At 50.7% G+C, this 15,970-nt stretch overlaps 1 pseudogene; it reads left to right on the forward strand.

The window, feature by feature from the left end:
* LOC140730665 (ribonuclease T2-like) overlaps positions 1 to 15,970 on the forward strand; it is a 38,982-nt pseudogene that overhangs the window by 14,469 nt on the left and 8,543 nt on the right.

Consider the following 15,970-nt stretch of genomic DNA (forward strand, 5'->3'; position numbering starts at 1 on the left):
AGATCGGAGGAGTAAACTTTTCATGCAGGAGTTGGTATCTGGAATGAGCTGCCAAAGGAGGTGGTGGTGGTGCAGGCAGCAACAAAAACCTAGACAGTCACTTGATAAACCTCTGGTTAGGTCACATTTGGAGTACTGAATTCAGATCTGGTCAACCTTTAAAGAGTGTGGAGGCTTTGGAGAAGATACAGAAGACATTTACCAGGATGTTTCCTGTGATAGCTCTCTGGTTGTTCACATTTGGAGTACTGAATTCAGCTGTAAAGGGTGTTGAAGCTTTGGAGAAGGTACAGAGGATGTTTACCAGGACGTTGCCTGTGATAAGGTGTAAAGGTAATAAGGAAGAAGGGCTAAAGTGCGTGTACTACAATGCAAGAAGCATCAGGAACAAAGGTGATGAACTGAGATCTTGGATACATACATGGAATTATGATGTAGTGGCCTTGGCTTGGCTGGCACCAGGGCAGGAATAGATTCTCAATATTCCTGGATTTCAGTGCTTTAAAAGGGATGGGGGTGAGGTAGGAGCAGTGCCTCCAACCGCCTTTATACAGGGGTCTGTGGGAGGAGCCACAGGAGCAGTCAGCAGAGGGGCGTGTCCAGACAGGTAAACATAGTTTACCATATTCACCTCCCCTTTGTTTTAAAAGAGAGTCCCCACGGGGCAAAGTTTCTGACAAGTATATTTACAGGTCCAGTCTATCAGGCGGTCGAGTCTGTCGCTGCGAACTACGTAGCACCGGTGGTGATTGCACCAGTGACGGTGGTTGTGCTGGTTCCAGCCTGACTTGAGGTGCCAGCCCGTTAGGCATCAGTAACCCCTCATGCGTGTGCGTGGCGCCCGGTATGGGAATGTCGTGAGGAGTCTGTGTAGGGCTTTGTGTGCGCGGTGTCTCGTGGGTATATGCATCAGTGGGTAACGGGGTTCATAGTCACTGTGGAGTGTTCGGGGTCGGGGTCTGGTGCTCCTGCGGGTGCCAGGTCACGGATGGAGACCGTGTCCTCCCACCCATCAGGTAAGACCACGTAGGCATACTGGGGGTTCGCATGTAGAAGGTGAACCCTCTCAACCACTGGGGAGTATTTATTGCTCCTCACATGTTTCTGGAGCAATACTGGCCCTGGGGACGTCAGCCAAGCCGGTAGGGTGGTTCCAGTGGCAGACTTCCTGGGAAAAGAAAAGAGTCGCTCATGAGGGGTGGCATTGGTGGACGTGCATAACAGGGAGCGGATGGAGTGGAGTGCCTCGGGGAGGACCTCCTGCCAGTGAGAGACCGGCAATCCCTTTGACCTAAGGGCTAAGAGTGTGGCCTTCCACGCACTGGCATTCTCCCTCTCCACCTGTCCATTTCCCTGGGGATTATAGCTCGTGGTCCTACTAGTTGCAATACCCCTAGCCAGCAGGTATTGGCGCAGCTCATCACACATAAACGAGGACCCTCTATCACTGTGGATATAGCAGGGATATCCGAACAGAGTGAAGAGCTGGCGCAGGGCTTTTATGACGGACGTGGCAGTGGTATTGGGGCAGGGTATGGCAAAGGGGAACCGCAAGTACTCATCGACCATGTTGAGAAAGTAGACATTGCGGTTGGTGGAGGGAAGGGGGCCCTTAAAGTTGACACTCAGTCGCTCAAAGAGGCGAGTGGCCTTGATAAGTTGTGCCTTTTCAGGACGGTAGAAGTGCGGTTTGCACAGCACAGAGTTTGCACTCGACAGTCCCTGGTCATCGTCCTGATTTCCTCAAGGGAGTAAGGCAGGTTCCGGGCTTTCACAAAATGGTAAAATCGGGTGACCCCTGCGTGGAGGGTGTATAGCCGGTCAAGCTGCACGCTGGCACACGCTCCCCGTGATAGGGCATCAGGGGGCTCACTGAGCCTTCCAGGCCGGTACAGGATGTCATAGTTGTAGGTGGAGAGTTCTATTCTCCACCTCAAAATTTTATCATTTTTGATTTTGCCCTGCTGTTGGTTGCTGAACATGAACGCAACTGAGCGCTGGTCGGTCAGCAAGGTGAACCTTTTGCCGGTGAGATAGTGCCTCCAGTGCCTAATAGCTTCCACTATGGCCTGGGCTTCTTTCTCCACCGTGGAGTGCCGAATTTCAGGGCCCTGAAAGTTACGAGAGAAGAATGCTACCGGCCTTCCTGCCTGATTGAGGGTAGCAGCCAACGCGAAGTTGGAGGCATCACTCTCTACTTGGAAGGGAATGGTCTCGTCCACCACATGAATCGTTGCTTTGGCTGAAGGCCGCGCAGGCCTCGGCTGAGAGGGGAAATATGGTGGACGACCAGGGGGCGGGCCTTGTCTGCGTAATGGGGGACCCATTGGGCATAATAGGAAGAGAAGCCCAGGCACCGTTTGAGGGCTCTGAGGGTGGTGGGAAGAGGGAGTTCCAACAGGGGGTGCATACGGTCGGGGTCAGGGCCAATGACCCCATTCTCCACAACATACCCAAGGATAGCAAGTCGGGTGGTTCCGAACACACACTTGTCCCTGTTATAGGTAAGGTAAGGTTAAGAGCTTTGGCCGCTTGGAAAAATCATTGGAGGTTGGTGTCGTGATCCTGCCATTCATGACCGCAGATGGTGATGTTATCCAGCCAGATATGGGAACGTGGCCTTCAGTTGGCACTGGTCCACCATCCAGTCCATTTCCCTCTGGAAGACAGAGACACCATTTGTGACGCCGAAGGGGACGCGCAGGAAGTGATAGAGCCTGCCGCCCGCCTCAAAGGCAGTGTAGGGCGGCCCTCCGGGTTGATGAGGAGCTGATGGTAAGCGGATTTCAGGTCTATGGTCGAGTACACCTTGTACTGAGCTATCTGATTGACCATATCCGCGATGCGGGGTAGAGGGTACGCGTCAAGCTGCGTGAACCTATTGATGGTCTGGCTATAGTCCACGACCATCCTATTTTTCTGCCCAGTCTGAACAACGACCACCTGGGCCCTCCAAGGACTTGTGCTTGGCTCAATGATCCCCTCCCTGAGCAGCCGCTGCACCTCTGACTGAATGAAGGCCCTGTCCCCCGCGCTGTACCTCCTGCTTTTAGTTGCCACAGGTTTACAGTCGGGGGTCAGGTTGGTGAACAGCGGTGGGGGAGGGATCTTGAGGGTGGAGAGGCTGCAAGTGGCGTCAGTAGCGCGGCTGTTGGCATGGTGCTGGGTGGGATGTGTGGGTGGGAGTGTGTGTGGTCAGTAGCGAAGTCCCACAAAACTGAGGATTCCTGACAGTGATTGGTGGGAGGGGCCCGTCATACTCCATTGTCACACTCTCGAGATGGCTCTAGAAGTCCAGCCCCAATAGCACAGGTGCGCACAGTTGAGGCATGACCAGTAGCGCAAAGTTCCTATATTCTGTGCCCTGCACCACCAATGTCGCTACACAACCCACCCGGATGTCTGTGGAATGTGATCCAGAAGTCATGGTGACCTTCTGGCTTACCGGCCGTGTCACGAGTCCGCAGCGTTGCACCGTGTCCGGGTGAATAAAACTCTCAGTGTTGCCCGTGTCAAACAGGCAGCTAGTCCTGTGCCCCTCCACCAGGATGTCCATCATTGACCTTGCAAGCTGGTGTGGAGCGCTTTGGTCGAGGGTTACGTCCAGAGTTGCATCGCCATCTTGGTGCCTGGTAAACACCCGTGGGTCGGAGGCGGGGTGAGGTGGTGCCGAAAAAGATGGCTGCCCCCATGCCTCGCACGCATGTGTGACATGTGGACAGTGTATTGGGTAGTGGAAGAGAGAGAGGTGGATGTCAGGAGGAAGAAGTGGATAGTGTATTGGAAAGTGGAAGAGAGAGAGGTGGATGTCAGGAGGAGGAAGTGGATAGTGTATTGGGAAGTGGGAGAGGGATGTGGATGTCAGGAGGAAGAAGTGGACAGTGTATTGGGAAGTGGCAGAGAGAGAGGTGGATGTCAGGAGGAAGAAGTGGATAGTGTATTGGGAAGTGGGAGAGAGGGAGGTGGATGTCCGGTGGAAGAAGTGGATAGTGTATTGGGAAGTGGAAGAGATGGAGGTGGATGTCAGGAGGAAGAAGTGGACAGTGTATCAGGAAGTGGAAGAGTGAGAGGTGGATGTCAGGAGAAAGAAGTGGACAGTGTATTCGGAAGTGGAAGAGAGAGCGGTGGATGTCAGGAGGAGGAAGTGGATAGTGTATTGGGAAGTGGGAGAGAGGGAGGTGGATGTCTGGAGGAAGATGTAGATAGTGTATTGGGAAGTGGAAGAGAGGGAGGTGGATGTCAGGAGAAAGAAGTGGACAGTGTATTGGGAATTGGAAGAGAGAGAGGTGGATGTCAGGAGGAGGAAGTGGATAGTGTATTGAGAAGTTGGAGAGAGGGAGGAGGATGTCAGGAGGAAGAAGTGGATAGTGTATTGGGATGTGGAAGAGAGGCAGGTGGATGTCAGGTGGAAGAAGTGGATAGTGTATTGGGAAGTGGAAGAGATGGAGGTGGATGTCAGGAGGAAGAAGTGGATAGTGTATTGTGAAGTGGAAGACAGAGAGGTGGATGTCAGGAGGAGGAAGTGGATAGTGTATTGTGAAGTGGGAGAGAGGGAGCTGGATGTCGGGAGGAAGAAGTGGATAGTGTATTGGGAAGTGGAAGAGAGGGAGGTGGATGTCAGGAGAAAGAAGTGGATAGTGTATTGGGAAGTGGAAGAGAGGGAGGTGGATGTCAGGAGGAAGAAGTGGACAGTGTATTGGGAAGTGGAAGAGAGAGATGTGGATGTCAGGAGAAAGAAGTGGACAGTGTATTGGGAAGTGGAAGAGAGGGAGGTGGATGTCAGGAGGAAGAAGTGGATAGTGTATTGGGAACTGGAAGAGAGGGTGGTGGATGTCAGGAGGAAGAAGTGGATAGTGCATTGGGAAGTGGGAGAGAGGGAGGTGGATGTCAGGAGGAAGAAGTGGATAGTGCATTGGGAAGTGGAAGAGAGGGAGGTGGATGTCAGGAGGAGGAAGTGGATAGTGTATTGGGATGTGGAAGAGAGGGAGGTGGATGTCAGGTGGAAGAAGTGGATAGTGTATTGGGAAGTGGAAGAGATGGAGGTGGATGTCAGTTGGAAGAAGTGGATAGTGTATTGGGAAGTGGAAGAGAGAGAGGTGGATGTCAGGAGAAAGAAGTGGACAGTGTATTGGGAAGTGGAAGAGAGAGCAGTGGATGTCAGGAGGAGGAAGTGGATAGTGTATTGGGAAGTGTGAGAGAGGGAGGTGGATGTCTGGAGGAAGAAGTAGGTAGTGTAATGGGAAGTGGAAGAGAGGGAGGTGGATGTCAGGAGAAAGAAGTGGATAGTGTATTGGGAAGTGGAAGAGAGGGAGGTGGATGTCAGGAGGAAGAAGTGGACAGTGTATTCGGAAGTGGAAGAGAGAGAGGTGGATGTCTGGAGGAGGAAGTGGATAGTGTATTGAGAAGTGGGAGAGAGGGAGGTGGATGTCAGGACGAAGAAGTGGATAGTGTATTGGAAAGTGGAAGAGAGGGTGGTGGATGTCAGGGGGAAGAAGTGGATAGTGCATTGGGAAGTGGGAGAGAGGGAGGTGGATGTCAGCAGAAAGAAGTGGATAGTGTATTGGGAAGTGGGAGAGAGGAAGTTGGATGTCAGGAGGAAGATGTGGACAGTGTATTGGAAGTGGGAGAGAGGGATGTGGATGTCAGGAGGAAGAAGTGTATAGTGTATTGGGAAGTGGGAGAGAGGGAGGTGGATGTCAGGAGGAAGAAGTGGACAGTGTATTGGGAAGTGGGAGATAGGGAGGTGGATGTCAGGAGGAAGAAGTGGATAGAGTATTGGGAAGTGGAGGAGAGGGAGGTGGATGTCAGGAGGAAGAAGTGGACAGTGTATTGGGAAGTGGGAGAGAGGGAGGTGGAAGTCAGGAGGAAGAAGTGGATAGTGTATTGGGAAGTGGGAGAGAGGGAGGTTCATGTCAGGAGGAAGAACTGGATAGTGTATTGGGAAGTGGAAGAGAGGGAGCTGGATGTCAGGAGGAAGAAGTGGATAGTGTATTCGGAGGTGGAACAGAGAGAGGTTGATGTCAGGAGGAAGAAGCGGATAGTGAATTGGGAAGTGGAAGAGAGGGAGGTTGATGTCAGAAGGATGAAGTGTACAGTGTATTGAGAAGTGGAAGAGAGGGAGGTGGATGTCAGGAGGAAGAAGTGGATAGTGTATTCGGAAGTGCAACAGAGAGAGGTGGTTGTCAGGAGGAAGAAGGAGACAGTGTATTGGGAAGTTGGAAGAGAGAGAGGTGGATGTCAGGAGGAAGAAGTGGATAGTGTATAGGGAAGTGGAAGAGAGAGAGGTGGATGTCAGGAGGAGGAAGTGGATAGTGTATTGGGATGTGGAAGAGAGGGAGGTGGATGTCAGGAGGAGGAAGTGGATAGTGTATTGGGAAGTGGGAGAGAGGGAGGTGGATGTCTGGAGGAGGAAGTGGATAGTGTATTGAGAAGTGGGAGAGAGGGAGGTGGATGTCAGGACGAAGAAGTGGATAGTGTATTGGGAAGTGGAAGAGAGGGTGGTGGATGTCAGGGGGAAGAAGTGGATAGTGTATTGGGAAGTGGGAGAGAGGGAGGTGGATGTCAGCAGAAAGAAGTGGATAGTGTATTGGGAAGTGGGAGAGAGGAAGTTGGATGTCAGGAGGAAGAAGTGGACAGTGTATTCGGAAGTGGGAGATAGGGAGGTGGATGTCAGGAGGAAGAAGTGGATAGAGTATTGGGAAGTGGAGGAGAGGGAGCTGGATGTCAGGAGGAAGAAGTGGACAGTGTATTGGGAAGTGGGAGAGAGGGAGGTGGAAGTCAGGAGGAAGAAGTGGATAGTGTATTGGGAAGTGGGAGAGAGGGAGGTTCATGTCAGGAGGAAGAACTGGATAGTGTATTGTGAAGTGGAAGAGAGGGAGGTGGATGTCAGGAGGAAGAAGTGGATAGTGTATTGGGAAGTGGAAGAGAGGGAGGAGGATGTCAGGAGGAAGAAGTGGATAGTGTATTGGGATGTGGAAGAGAGGCAGGTGGATGTCAGGTGGAAGAAGTGGATAGTGTATTGGGAAGTGGAAGAGATGGAGGTGGATGTCAGGAGGAAGATGTGGACAGTGTATCAGGAAGTGAAAGAGAGAGAGGTGGATGTCAGGAGAAAGAAGTGGACAGTGTATTGGGAAGTGGAAGAGAGGGAGGTTGATGTCAGGAGGAAGAAGTGGATAGTGTATTGTGAAGTGGAAGACAGAGAGGTGGATGTCAGGAGGAGGAAGTGGATAGTGTATTGTGAAGTGGGAGAGAGGGAGCTGGATGTCGGGAGGAAGAAGTGGATAGTGTATTGGGAAGTGGAAGAGAGGGAGGTGGATGTCAGGAGAAAGAAGTGGATAGTGTATTGGGAAGTGGAAGAGAGGGAGGTGGATGTCAGGAGGAAGAAGTGGACAGTGTATTGGGAAGTGGAAGAGAGAGATGTGGATGTCAGGAGAAAGAAGTGGACAGTGTATTGGGAAGTGGAAGAGAGGGAGGTGGATGTCAGGAGGAAGAAGTGGATAGTGTATTGGGAACTGGAAGAGAGGGTGGTGGATGTCAGGAGGAAGAAGTGGATAGTGCATTGGGAAGTGGGAGAGAGGGAGGTGGATGTCAGGAGGAAGAAGTGGATAGTGCATTGGGAATTGGAAGAGAGAGAGGTGGATGTCAGGAGAAAGAAGTGGACAGTGTATTGGGAAGTGGAAGAGAGAGCAGTGGATGTCAGGAGGAGGAAGTGGATAGTGTATTGGGAAGTGTGAGAGAGGGAGGTGGATGTCTGGAGGAAGAAGTAGGTAGTGTAATGGGAAGTGGAAGAGAGGGAGGTGGATGTCAGGAGAAAGAAGTGGATAGTGTATTGGGAAGTGGAAGAGAGGGAGGTGGATGTCAGGAGGAAGAAGTGGACAGTGTATTCGGAAGTGGAAGAGAGAGAGGTGGATGTCTGGAGGAGGAAGTGGATAGTGTATTGAGAAGTGGGAGAGAGGGAGGTGGATGTCAGGACGAAGAAGTGGATAGTGTATTGGGAAGTGGAAGAGAGGGTGGTGGATGTCAGGGGGAAGAAGTGGATAGTGCATTGGGAAGTGGGAGAGAGGGAGGTGGATGTCAGCAGAAAGAAGTGGATAGTGTATTGGGAAGTGGGAGAGAGGAAGTTGGATGTCAGGAGGAAGATGTGGACAGTGTATTGGAAGTGGGAGAGAGGGATGTGGATGTCAGGAGGAAGAAGTGTATAGTGTATTGGGAAGTGGGAGAGAGGGAGGTGGATGTCAGGAGGAAGAAGTGGACAGTGTATTGGGAAGTGGGAGATAGGGAGGTGGAAGTCAGGAGGAAGAAGTGGATAGTGTATTCGGAAGTGCAACAGAGAGAGGTGGTTGTCAGGAGGAAGAAGGAGACAGTGTATTGGGAAGTTGGAAGAGAGAGAGGTGGATGTCAGGAGGAAGAAGTGGATAGTGTATAGGGAAGTGGAAGAGAGAGAGGTGGATGTCAGGAGGAGGAAGTGGATAGTGTATTGGGATGTGGAAGAGAGGGAGGTGGATGTCAGGAGGAGGAAGTGGATAGTGTATTGGGAAGTGGGAGAGAGGGAGGTGGATGTCTGGAGGAGGAAGTGGATAGTGTATTGAGAAGTGGGAGAGAGGGAGGTGGATGTCAGGACGAAGAAGTGGATAGTGTATTGGGAAGTGGAAGAGAGGGTGGTGGATGTCAGGGGGAAGAAGTGGATAGTGTATTGGGAAGTGGGAGAGAGGGAGGTGGATGTCAGCAGAAAGAAGTGGATAGTGTATTGGGAAGTGGGAGAGAGGAAGTTGGATGTCAGGAGGAAGAAGTGGACAGTGTATTGGGAAGTGGGAGATAGGGAGGTGGATGTCAGGAGGAAGAAGTGGATAGAGTATTGGGAAGTGGAGGAGAGGGAGCTGGATGTCAGGAGGAAGAAGTGGACAGTGTATTGGGAAGTGGGAGAGAGGGAGGTGGAAGTCAGGAGGAAGAAGTGGATAGTGTATTGGGAAGTGGGAGAGAGGGAGGTTCATGTCAGGAGGAAGAACTGGATAGTGTATTGGGAAGTGGAAGAGAGGGAGGTGGATGTCAGGAGGAAGAAGTGGATAGTGTATTGGGAAGTGTAAGAGAGGGAGGTGGATGTCAGGAGGATGAAGTGTACAGTGTATTGAGAAGTGGAAGAGAGGGAGGTGGATGTCAGGAGAAAGAAGTGGACAGTGTATTGGGAAGTGGAAGAGAGGGAGGTTGATGTCAGGAGGAAGAAGTGGATAGTGTATTGTGAAGTGGAAGACAGAGAGGTGGATGTCAGGAGGAGGAAGTGGATAGTGTATTGTGAAGTGGGAGAGAGGGAGCTGGATGTCGGGAGGAAGAAGTGGATAGTGTATTGGGAAGTGGAAGAGAGGGAGGTGGATGTCAGGAGAAAGAAGTGGATAGTGTATTGGGAAGTGGAAGAGAGGGAGGTGGATGTCAGGAGGAAGAAGTGGATAGTGTATTGGGAACTGGAAGAGAGGGTGGTGGATGTCAGGAGGAAGAAGTGGATAGTGCATTGGGAAGTGGGAGAGAGGGAGGTGGATGTCAGGAGGAAGAAGTGGATAGTGCATTGGGAATTGGAAGAGAGAGAGGTGGATGTCAGGAGAAAGAAGTGGACAGTGTATTGGGAAGTGGAAGAGAGAGCAGTGGATGTCAGGAGGAGGAAGTGGATAGTGTATTGGGAAGTGTGAGAGAGGGAGGTGGATGTCTGGAGGAAGAAGTAGGTAGTGTAATGGGAAGTGGAAGAGAGGGAGGTGGATGTCAGGAGAAAGAAGTGGATAGTGTATTGGGAAGTGGAAGAGAGGGAGGTGGATGTCAGGAGGAAGAAGTGGACAGTGTATTCGGAAGTGGAAGAGAGAGAGGTGGATGTCTGGAGGAGGAAGTGGATAGTGTATTGAGAAGTGGGAGAGAGGGAGGTGGATGTCAGGACGAAGAAGTGGATAGTGTATTGGGAAGTGGAAGAGAGGGTGGTGGATGTCAGGGGGAAGAAGTGGATAGTGCATTGGGAAGTGGGAGAGAGGGAGGTGGATGTCAGCAGAAAGAAGTGGATAGTGTATTGGGAAGTGGGAGAGAGGAAGTTGGATGTCAGGAGGAAGATGTGGACAGTGTATTGGAAGTGGGAGAGAGGGATGTGGATGTCAGGAGGAAGAAGTGTATAGTGTATTGGGAAGTGGGAGAGAGGGAGGTGGATGTCAGGAGGAAGAAGTGGACAGTGTATTGGGAAGTGGGAGATAGGGAGGTGGATGTCAGGAGGAAGAAGTGGATAGAGTATTGGGAAGTGGAGGAGAGGGAGGTGGATGTCAGGAGGAAGAAGTGGACAGTGTATTGGGAAGTGGGAGAGAGGGAGGTGGAAGTCAGGAGGAAGAAGTGGATAGTGTATTGGGAAGTGGGAGAGAGGGAGGTTCATGTCAGGAGGAAGAACTGGATAGTGTATTGGGAAGTGGAAGAGAGGGAGCTGGATGTCAGGAGGAAGAAGTGGATAGTGTATTCGGAGGTGGAACAGAGAGAGGTTGATGTCAGGAGGAAGAAGCGGATAGTGTATTGGGAAGTGGAAGAGAGGGAGGTGGATGTCAGGAGGAAGAAGTGGATAGTGTATAGGGAAGTGGAAGAGAGAGAGGTGGATGTCAGGAGGAGGAAGTGGATAGTGTATTGGGATGTGGAAGAGAGGGAGGTGGATGTCAGGAGGAGGAAGTGGATAGTGTATTGGGAAGTGGAAGAGAGGGAGGTGGATGTCAGGAGGAAGAAGTGGATAGTGTATTGAGAAGTGGAAGAGAGGGAGGTGGATGTCAGGAGGAAGAAGTGGATAGTGTATTGGGAAGTGGAAGAGAGGGAGGAGGATGTCAGGAGGACGAAGTGGATAGTGTATTGGGAAGTGGAAGAGATGGAGGTGGATGTCAGGAGGAAGATGTGGACAGTGTATCAGGAAGTGAAAGAGAGAGAGGTGGATGTCAGGAGAAAGAAGTGGACAGTGTATTGGGAAGTGGAAGAGAGGGAGGTTGATGTCAGGAGGAAGAAGTGGATAGTGTATTGTGAAGTGGAAGACAGAGAGGTGGATGTCAGGAGGAGGAAGTGGATAGTGTATTGTGAAGTGGGAGAGAGGGAGCTGGATGTCGGGAGGAAGAAGTGGATAGTGTATTGGGAAGTGGAAGAGAGGGAGGTGGATGTCAGGAGAAAGAAGTGGATAGTGTATTGGGAAGTGGAAGAGAGGGAGGTGGATGTCAGGAGGAAGAAGTGGACAGTGTATTGGGAAGTGGAAGAGAGAGATGTGGATGTCAGGAGAAAGAAGTGGACAGTGTATTGGGAAGTGGAAGAGAGGGAGGTGGATGTCAGGAGGAAGAAGTGGATAGTGCATTGGGAAGTGGGAGAGAGGGAGGTGGATGTCAGGAGGAAGAAGTGGATAGTGCATTGGGAAGTGGGAGAGAGGGAGGTGGATGTCAGGAGAAAGAAGTGGACAGTGTATTGGGAAGTGGAAGAGAGAGCAGTGGATGTCAGGAGGAGGAAGTGGATAGTGTATTGGGAAGTGTGAGAGAGGGAGGTGGATGTCTGGAGGAAGAAGTAGGTAGTGTAATGGGAAGTGGAAGAGAGGGAGGTGGATGTCAGGAGAAAGAAGTGGATAAGGTATTGGGAAGTGGAAGAGAGGGAGGTGGATGTCAGGAGGAAGAAGTGGACAGTGTATTCGGAAGTGGAAGAGAGAGAGGTGGATGTCTGGAGGAGGAAGTGGATAGTGTATTGAGAAGTGGGAGAGAGGGAGGTGGATGTCAGGACGAAGAAGTGGATAGTGTATTGGGAAGTGGAAGAGAGGGTGGTGGATGTCAGGGGGAAGAAGTGGATAGTGCATTGGGAAGTGGGAGAGAGGGAGGTGGATGTCAGCAGAAAGAAGTGGATAGTGTATTGGGAAGTGGGAGAGAGGAAGTTGGATGTCAGGAGGAAGATGTGGACAGTGTATTGGAAGTGGGAGAGAGGGATGTGGATGTCAGGAGGAAGAAGTGTATAGTGTATTGGGAAGTGGGAGAGAGGGAGGTGGATGTCAGGAGGAAGAAGTGGACAGTGTATTGGGAAGTGGGAGATAGGGAGGTGGATGTCAGGAGGAAGAAGTGGATAGAGTATTGGGAAGTGGAGGAGAGGGAGGTGGATGTCAGGAGGAAGAAGTGGACAGTGTATTGGGAAGTGGGAGAGAGGGAGGTGGAAGTCAGGAGGAAGAAGTGGATAGTGTATTGGGAAGTGGGAGAGAGGGAGGTTCATGTCAGGAGGAAGAACTGGATAGTGTATTGGGAAGTGGAAGAGAGGGAGGTGGATGTCAGGAGGAAGAAGTGGATAGTGTATTGGGAAGTGTAAGAGAGGGAGGTGGATGTCAGGAGGAAGATGTGGACAGTGAATCAGGAAGTGAAAGAGAGAGAGGTGGATGTCAGGAGAAAGAAGTGGACAGTGTATTGGGAAGTGGAAGAGAGGGAGGTTGATGTCAGGAGGAAGAAGTGGATAGTGTATTGTGAAGTGGAAGACAGAGAGGTGGATGTCAGGAGGAGGAAGTGGATAGTGTATTGTGAAGTGGGAGAGAGGGAGGTGGATGTCAGGAGAAAGAAGTGGATAGTGTATTGTGAAGTGGAAGACAGAGAGGTGGATGTCAGGAGGAGGAAGTGGATAGTGTATTCGGAAGTGGAAGAGAGGGAGGTGGATGTCAGGAGAAAGAAGTGGATAGTGTATTGGGAAGTGGAAGAGAGGGAGGTGGATGTCAGGAGGAAGAAGTGGATAGTGTATTGGGAACTGGAAGAGAGGGTGGTGGATGTCAGGAGGAAGAAGTGGATAGTGCATTGGGAAGTGGGAGAGAGGGAGGTGGATGTCAGGAGGAAGAAGTGGATAGTGCATTGGGAATTGGAAGAGAGAGAGGTGGATGTCAGGAGAAAGAAGTGGACAGTGTATTGGGAAGTGGAAGAGAGAGAGGTGGATGTCAGGAGGAGGAAGTGGATAGTGTATTGGGATGTGGAAGAGAGGGAGGTGGATGTCAGGTGGAAGAAGTGGATAGTGTATTGGGAAGTGGAAGACTTGGAGGTGGATGTCAGGAGGAAGAAGTGGACAGTGTATCAGGAAGTGGAAGAGTGAGAGGTGGATGTCAGGAGAAAGAAGTGGACAGTGTATTGGGAAGTGGAAGAGAGAGCGGTGGATGTCAGGAGGAGGAAGTGGATAGTGTATTGGGAAGTGGGAGAGAGGGAGGTGGATGTCTGGAGGAAGATGTAGATAGTGTATTGGGAAGTGGAAGAGAGGGAGGTGGATGTCAGGAGAAAGAAGTGGATAGTGTATTGGGAAGTGGAAGAGAGGGAGGTGAATGTCAGGAGGAAGAAGTGGACAGTGTATTGGGAATTGGAAGAGAGAGTGGTGGATGTCAGGAGGAGGAAGTGGATAGTGTATTGAGAAGTTGGAGAGAGGGAGGAGGATGTCAGGAGGAAGAAGTGGATAGTGTATTGGGATGTGGAAGAGAGAGATGTGGATGTCAGGAGAAAGAAGTGGACAGTGTATTGGGAAGTGGAAGAGAGGGAGGTGGATGTCAGGAGGAAGAAGTGGATAGTGTATTGGGAAGTGGAAGAGAGGGTGGTGGATGTCAAGGGGAAGAAGTGGATAGTGCATTGGGAAGTGGGAGAGAGGAGGTGGATGTCAGGAGGAAGAAGTGGATAGTGTATTGGGAAGTGGAGGAGAGGGAGGTTGATGTCAGGAGGAAGAAATGGACAGTGTTTTGGGAAGTGGGAGAGAGGGAAGTGGATGTCAGGAGGAGGAAGTGGACAGTGTATAGGGAAGTAGAAGAGAGGGAAGTGGATATCAGGAGGAAGAAGTGGATAGTGTATTCGGAAGTGGGAAAGAGGAAGGTGGATGTCAGGAGGAAGAAGTGGATAGTGTATTGGGAAGTGGGAGAGAGGAAGGTGGATGTCAGAAGGAAGAAGTCGACAGTGTATTGGGAAGTGGAAGAGATGGTGTGAATGTCAGGAGGAAGAAGTGGATAGTGTATTGGGAAGTGGAGGAGAGGGAGGTGGATGTCATGCGGAAGAAGTCAGTAGTAAATTGGGAAGTGGAAGAGAGGGAGGTGGATGTCAGGAGAAAGAAGTGGATAGTGTATTGGGAAGTGGGAGAGAGGGAGGTGTATGTTAGGAGGAAGAAGTGGAAGAGAGAGAGGTGGATGTCAGGAGGAGGAAGTGGAAGAGAGAGAGGTGGATGTCAGGAGGAGGAAGTGGATAGTGTATTGGGATATGGAAGAGAGGGAGGTGGAAGAAGTGGATCGTGTTTTGGGAAGTGGTAGAGAGGGAGGTGTATGTCAGGAGGAAGAAGTGGATAGTGTATTGGGAAGTGGAAGAGAGGGAGGTGGATGTCAGGAGGAAGAAGTGGACAGTGAATTGGGAAGTGGAAGAGAGGGAGTTGGATATCAGGAGGAAGAAGTTGATAGTGTATTGGGAAGTGGGAGAGAGGAAGGTGGATGTCAGGAGGAAGAAGTGGATAGTGTATTCAGAAGTGGGAGAGAGGAAGGTGGATGTCAGGAGGAAGAAGTGTATAGTGCATTGGGAAGTGGGAGAGAGGAAGGTGGATGTCAGGATGAAGATGTGGATAGTTTATTGGGAAGTGGGATAGAGGGTGGTGGATGTCAGGAGGAAGAAGTGGACAGTGTATTGGGAAGTGGAAGAGAGGGAGGTGGATGTCAGGATGAAGAAGTGGACAGTGTATTGGGAATTGGAAGAGAGGGAGTTGGATTTCAGGTGGAAGAAGTGGATAGTGTATTGGGAAGTGGGAGAGAGTCAGGTGGATGTCAGGAGGAAGAAGTGGACAGTGTATTGGGAAGTGGAAGAGAGGGAGGTGGATGTCAGGAGGAAGAAGTGGATAGTGCATTGGGAAGTGGGAGAGAAGGAGGTGGATGTCAGGAGGAAGAAGTGGATAGTGTATTCGGAAGTGGGAGAGAGGACTGTGGATGTCAGGAGAAAGAAGTGGATAGTGTATTCGGAAGTGGGAGAGAGGGAGGTGGATGTCAGGAGGAAGAAGTGGATAGTGTATTGGGAAGTGGAAGAGAGAGAGGTTGATGTCAGGAGGAAGAAGTGGACAGTGTATTGGGAAGTGGCAGAGAGAGAGGTGGATGTCAGGAGGAAGAAGTGGATAGTGTATTGTGAAGTGGAAGAGAGAGAGGTGGATGTCAGGAGGAGGAAGTGGATAGTGTATTGTGAAGTGGGAGAGAGGGAGCTGGATGTCTGGAGGAAGAAGTGGATAGCGTATTGGGAAGTGGAAGAGAGGGAGGTGGATGTCAGGAGAAAGAAGTGGATATTGTATTGGGAAGTGGAAGAGAGGGAGGTGGATGTCAGGAGGAAGAAGTGAACAGTGTATTGGGAATTGGAAGAGAGGGATGTGGATGTCAGGAGGAAGAAATTGATAGTGTATTGGGAAGTGGTAGAGAGAGAGGTGGACGTCAGGAGGAGGAAGTGGACAGTGTATTTGGAAGTGGGATAGTGGGAGGTGGAAGTCAGGTGGAAGAAGTGGACAGTGTATTGGGAAGTGGAAGAGAGAGAGGTGGATGTCAGGAGGAAGAAGTGGATAGTGTATTGGGAAGTGGAAGAGAGAGAGGTGGATGTCAGGAGGAAGAAGTGGACAGTGTATTGGGAAGTGGTAGAGAGGGAGGTGGATGTCAACAGGAAGAAGGAACAGCCTGATTGATTCAGGACATTGTCAAGAATCTTTGTCATTAACAGAGAGGTGCATTGTCATAGTGGGACATTTGGCTGAACACTGCCAACTGTTCCTCCAGCTTTCAGATGTGATCTGGCAAATTCACTTTAGTCTGGCTTAATAACAGCTGAAGGCCTGGCCATCTTAGGTAAGGAGGTCACCACAATAACCTTTTCTGCTTTGCATGGTCTTACTGAGAGCTTTGCCCAAGGACAAATTAACACATTTCCCGTTTTGATAGTTACAATTGCAAGGATTGCGTCTATGGTATTTTATGTGAAAGGATGTATAGGGT

This window comes from Hemitrygon akajei, chromosome 7, assembly GCF_048418815.1.
Source record: "Hemitrygon akajei chromosome 7, sHemAka1.3, whole genome shotgun sequence".
NCBI lineage: Eukaryota > Metazoa > Chordata > Chondrichthyes > Myliobatiformes > Dasyatidae > Hemitrygon > Hemitrygon akajei.